Raw genomic sequence first — 6,417 nt, forward strand, 5'->3', positions numbered from 1 at the left:
TTATTGGCCATTTGCCTATCTTCTTTTGAAAAACTTCTGTTCATGTCTTTTGCCCAGTTTTTAATGGGATTTTTTTTTTCTTGCTGATTTGCTTGAGTTCTTTGTGATTATGGATATTAGCCCTTTCACAGATGTGTAGTTTGCAAATATTTTCTCCCATTCTGTAGGTTGTCTATTTGCTCTGTTGACTATTTCCTCAGCTGTGCAGAGGTTTTTAATTTAATCAAGCCCCATTTATTTTCCCCCCTCTTTTTCTGCTTTCTCTGGTTTTAGAACATTTTATATGATTCCATTTTCTCTCTTCTCTTAGCATATCAATTATACTTAAAAATAATTTTTAGTAGTTGCCCTAAAATTTACAATATATATTTATGACTAATTAAATTCTCCTTTCAAATAATACTGTTACACTTTACATGCAATGCAAGTACGTTATAACACAGTATTCCCAATTCATCCCCTCATTCTTTATAAAATTCCTGTTATTCATTTTATTTATCTATGTGCCATCAGCACCTAATAAATTGTTACTGTTCTTACTTTGAGCACTTATCTATTAGATCAATTAAGAATAAGAAAAAAAATAAAAGATTTTATTTTACTTTCATTTATCCCATCTTCAACATTATTCCTTTCTTTTTTAAAATCTGAATTCTGGCCTATATTATTTTCCTTCTCCTTGAAGGATTTCTTTTAACAATTCCTACATAGAAGGTCCGATGATGATGAATTTCCATTGTTTGTGAGAGAAAGTCTTTATTTCTCCTACTTTTGAAGAATAATTTTCTGGGATGTAAAATTCTAGATTGGCTAGTGTTTTTCTTTCAACACTTTAAATATTTCATTCATCTCTTCTTCTGACAAGAAGTCCGATGTAATTCTTATCTTATTCTTCTATAGGTAAGATTTTTTCCTCTCCAGCTTTGGTTTAAGATTTTCTCTTTGTCTTTGTCATTCTGCAGATTCAATGTGATATACCTAGGTATATACTTTTTGGTATTTATCCTGCTTGGTGTTCTATGAGCTTCCTGGATCTGTGGTTTGATGTCTGTAATTAATTTTAGAAAAATCTCATCCATTATTATTTCAAATATTTCTTCTGCTATATTATCTCCTTTTACTTTTGGTATATCCATTACAAATATGTTATGCTTTTTTCTAATTATATCACAATTCTTAAACATTCTGTTCTTTCTATTATTATTATTATTTGATCTTTACATTTCAGTTTGGGACATTTCTATTGATATATCTTCAACTCACTGATTCTTTCCTCACCTATGTCCAGTCTTCTGGTGAACCTATCAAAAGCATTCTTTATTTCTGTTACAGTAAGTTCTCACATAATGTTGTCAACAGATTGTTGGAAGCTGTAACTTTAAGTGAAATAGCATACTGTATAAAGAAACCAATTTTACCATAGGCTAATTAATATAATCAAGAGTTAAGTTCCTGCATCATCTTGCTTAAAGTTGCAGTTTCCAAGAACTTATTGATGACGTTAATTGAGGACTTACTGTACAGTGTTTTTTATTTCTAGCATTTCTTTCTTCTTCTTTCTTAGAATTTCCCTCTGTCTGCTTACATTACCCATCTGGTCTTGCATGCTGTCTATTTTTAAAACTTTTTTTCATTAGATCCCTTCATATTAATCACATTTATTTTAAATTTCCTGTCTGATAATTCCAAAATCTATATCATATCTGAATCTGATTCTGATACTTGCTTTGTTTTTTCACATTGTGTGTGTTTTTCCCTTTTACTATGCCTTGTGAACTTTTGTAGAAAGCCAGATACAATGTATCAAGTAATTGGAACTAAGGTAATTAGGCCTTTAGTATGAGATCTGTGTTAATCTGGTTGTAGGTTGGGCTGTGTTTAATGTTTGCCATAGCTTTAGGTGCCAGAGGCTTTAGTTTCCTCTAATGTCCTTATTTATTTTTTCTCCTCTGTTTTCTTTGAGTTTCCCTAAGAAGTCCTTCTAAAACAGTCTTGTAGCTTTTTCAGTTATAATCCACTGTTATTCAATTGGACCTCTGTTGATGTGGTGTTAGGGTATAGTAGAGGGAACAGTTCTATAATCTGACGTTTAAATCTCACTTTTTAGTGGGCCTGAGTCCCTGGGCTTCAGAAGTGTTTCTTGGCCTTTATTTTTATTTTTTATCCATCTTGGTGAAATAGGAATGCTACAGAGGACCAGAATTGGCTCACCGCCCTTCCTCCAGGTAGATAGATACCAGTCTGGTGAAGTTGTTTCCCTACCTGTGGGCCACAAATGTATTCTCCTATTTTGGGGATTTACTTTAGTTTTAGCTTTCACAATTATGTTTTTAACTTTGTATGTGGTATGTATTGATCTAGTTTTTTTTTTTTTTTTTTTTATAGAATGGAGCAGGTTTCTCAATGCCATCTAAGAATTAGTTGGACATATATTTATAATGGAAAAAAAAGTGTTGAGAGATTTCTCCCAATTTTAGGGGGTTGTGGATGGGGATGGGTTTGGAGGAATGAGGAAAAGCTTCATAGAGAACATGCCGTGCCACCTGGGGCAACCTTGAAGGCAGGAGAGGACGTTGGGGCAAAGGCATTCCAGACAGAAAAACAATGCCAAAGAGCTCTGAGCCAAGAAAGCATCTATGAATGAAATAGTAGTTGAATTGGAATCTATCCTAGAAATCATCTGTGGTCTAATTACCTCATTTCTTAGGTAAGTACTGTGATTTGCCCAAGATTACACAGCTAGAAAGCTGGAGAGCTGGGATTCAGATGCAGGAAGAATGACTTCAGCATTCCCATCCACAGAAGAAGACGGGGACCTGCTCAAGGTGGCCCAGCCAATTGGGCACACAGCCAGGACAAAGCCTTCAGTTCTTGTCTCCCAGCCCCTCCATCCTCCATTCCTTCGCAGGTGTGTATACTGCAGCATAAGTAATGCTCGGAAATTCTACGGAAATTTTAGTGATGGAGTTGATAGAGTCCGCTGGGATCAAGGGGAAAAAGTTTCTATAGGAACCAAAAATAATGTATTCTCAGGAGGCAAAGAGGATTTGTAGAGGAGCACTAATTATGGCCTTGAATAAGCTGCCAGCATATTCTTCTTCATTAAATGAGCCAGAGTCTTTCTTTGGAAACTTTCCTTGATGACGAGGTCTGTGTAAGTGAATACTTATGCTCTAGACTCAAAAGAATGCACCAGCCAACTAAAGCCAACTCTCATCTTAAGAAAGGGAGTGGTGGGAGGACAGTGGGACTGGCAGAGAAGGGTCTTTCCAGGATGGTCACCTTGGAATGTCATCATGCATCAATGAGAAGTAAAAGATGAGATGTTCACATAGCAACATGAATAGGTGTTAAAAACATAGTGCTTACTGAAAAACAGCAAGAAAATGGGTTGAGATATATGGCACCCCATCATTTACAGAAAGAGGGTCTAGGTAAGATCACACAATAAAGATCTCCAAGGGGCTGCATTAGCTTGGGATGAATCACAGCAATTTACAGCTTTGTGTTGCTGAAGACATTTCAATTCTGCTAATAGCCATTTAGTGCTGAAAGGGTTTTCCTCTCATCTGGTCCATGAGTAAGACAAAGCAGGAGGTTCAGAAGGAGATGTGGGTTGGGTATGAACCAGCAGGAGCCCCAAGGGCAAGGACAGAGTGTGCTTGCATGCTAGTGAGGCCCAAAGTCTTGAGTTAAGTGAGGGGCTTTCTTCTAAGTCTTCGTTGAACTAACTTCTTCAAAATTTTCAGGTTACGTTGTGCATGTAGATTCCCTTCAATGACTACAACTTCATTTTTTTATTACTAGGCATAAACCATCAACAATTTTCCCCTTTTGTTTCATCAATGTTTATAAATTGTCACATCAACTATTATATTATTATAACTAATAGTCTAAAAAAAACCCACCCAATTTTGTGAGACTGGTCTGATTAAGGCATTGCTGAATTTTAAAAAAATATTGAAATGTAGCACTGTAACAAGAGTGTACGTATCATAGGCATACAGCTCAATATAACACATTGCCATAATTAATAGGACATTAATTCAATCAGAAATTTGAATGATTCAAACTAGGCTCCAGTCTCAAATATGGTAAGTCTATTTACCTTTCACCTTTACTTCTAGAGATTGGTCCCTTCGAATCCCAACCAAAAGCTTCCTTGGTGGGCCTTGAGTTCTAATTTTTGTCCCCTGGGCCTCATGTGTCTCTCCAAAGTTAGTTCAGCTTCTTGATCTCACAAATTCCTCCATCTGAATTGGCCTTTATACCAAAGGCAGTTCAAAATGCCATGCTCATCTCTCTGGGTTTACTTCCTCTCTCTGATCTTGGACCTGTAATTCTGCACTGCCCTAGTACCTCTCACATTGTTGTGTTAAACTGGGAATCATACAATGCAAGAAGGCCCTTGCCTGTGCCAGGAACATGCACCAGTGAAGCCTTAGCCAGTGTTTCTCAACGCCATCAGATGCAACACTATTGCATTAAATATATATTTGTAATGCTCCCTTTGCAATCCTGAAAAATATTCCTAGAACATATGAATTTTTAGAAAACAATACAATATTTTGTTAAATAGAGACTAAATGAAAAGTAATTCGTATCAAAATAGTAAGTATTTCAATCTGAAAATGCTCAGTCCTGACTATACTAGAGACATAATGAAATTGGCAGATGCTTGCTTCTACTTATAGTGAGTAAATCTGGATGTAAGAGAACTAAGGCAATACTCAAAGAATATTTATTATTGGATTTTTCCCCTTATATTTAACATTTTGAGATAAAGGCTAAATGAACATATCTGTATGCATACATAAGTAGAACCAATGTGGATGTGGCAACTTCAAATACAAACTGATACAGGCGTGTTGTATTGTTGACTCAAATACTAGAAGCGGTGTTGTTGATGATGGAATATTTTGAAGTGATGAACAATTCTTAGTATAGTTCCAAAATCTTTTATTCTGAAACATCTGTTGTTTGTCCAATTAGATCCAATTCTGGCTGATGATGTACATTTTCAAGATTGCAGGTTGCTTTTATAATTACCATGGTGAAGTCATGCTGTATGTGTTTTATATTCCATAGTTGTGTTGTCCAATATGGTGTCCACTAGCCATATATGGTTATTGAGTACTTGAAATGTAGCTACTGAGAAACTAAAATTTTTATTTAATTTAATTTAAAATTGAAAACTGAACCACTGTAAACTATTCTCCTGTCAAACACAACTTGATTGTTTTGGTAGGACTAGATTTCACTTTAAACCATTGAATTGTGTAAGATATTTATGTTGGATTGCAATACCTGTGTCAAGCTTGCGCATTATTTCTAATATATACATCACTATCTAGTTGATGTCGATGGTCTGATTCAATTGTAATAATTTTTGGATGTATTTATTTAACATTGTAATATGTTCATTTGAAAATTTTATGCAGATAATACATTATATGTTACCTGTTTCTTTCTACCTTTTTAAATGTGGCTTCTAAAAATTTTAAATTATAAAAGTGGCTCACATTATATTTCTCTTGGACATTGCTGTTCTGTAGAATCTATAAAATTTATTCTAAGTAAATATTGATCATATCCAGTTTGATTGGTTCTGTAGATAAGCATAAATGGATGGATATTTATTTATTTATTTTTTTGAGACAGAATCTCACTCTGTTGCCCAGGCTAGAGTGCCATGGCGTCAGCCTAGCTCACAGCAACCTCAAACTCCTGGGCTCAAGCCATCCTCCTGCCTCAGCCTCCTGAGTAGCTGGGACTACAGGTGTGCGCCACCACGCCAAACTAATTTTTCTATTTTTAGTAGAGATGGGGTCTCGTTCTTGTGCAGGCGGGTCTCGAACTCCTGAGCTCAAATGATCCTCCCGCCTCGGCCTCCCAGAGTGCTAGGATTACAGGCGTGAGCCACCGCGCCCAGCCAGGATGGATATTTATAAAGCAGTTTAAGCAAGCTACCACAGTGTCTATCACCTGGTAGTATTCAATAAGTATTTGATGAATGAATGAATGAATGAATTTGGATGAAGCAGAAACACATGAAAGCACATTGATTGTGTTAAGCTGGGAATCACAGTTAAAGAAGGCCCTGGCGTGTGCCAGAAACAGGCACCTTTAAAACCTGAGCTAGTGGTTCTCAACCTATCAGATGCAATAGTATCATTTAAAATATATATATTTTTGTAATGCTCCCTTTGCTATCCTGAAAAAAATCACAGATAATCTAAAGTTTTAGAAAAAATACAATATTCTGTTATGTAGAAAATAAATAGGTATAAAGTAATTTGTAACAAAATAATACGTTTTTCAACCTGAAAATACTCAGACATGACTACACTAAAGACATGGTGAAGTTGGTAGATGCTTGCTTCTACTCATAATGAGTAAATTTGGATGTAAGAGAAG

Source organism: Propithecus coquereli, unplaced genomic scaffold, assembly GCF_000956105.1.
Source record: "Propithecus coquereli isolate 6110/MARCELLA unplaced genomic scaffold, Pcoq_1.0 Scaffold427, whole genome shotgun sequence".
NCBI lineage: Eukaryota > Metazoa > Chordata > Mammalia > Primates > Indriidae > Propithecus > Propithecus coquereli.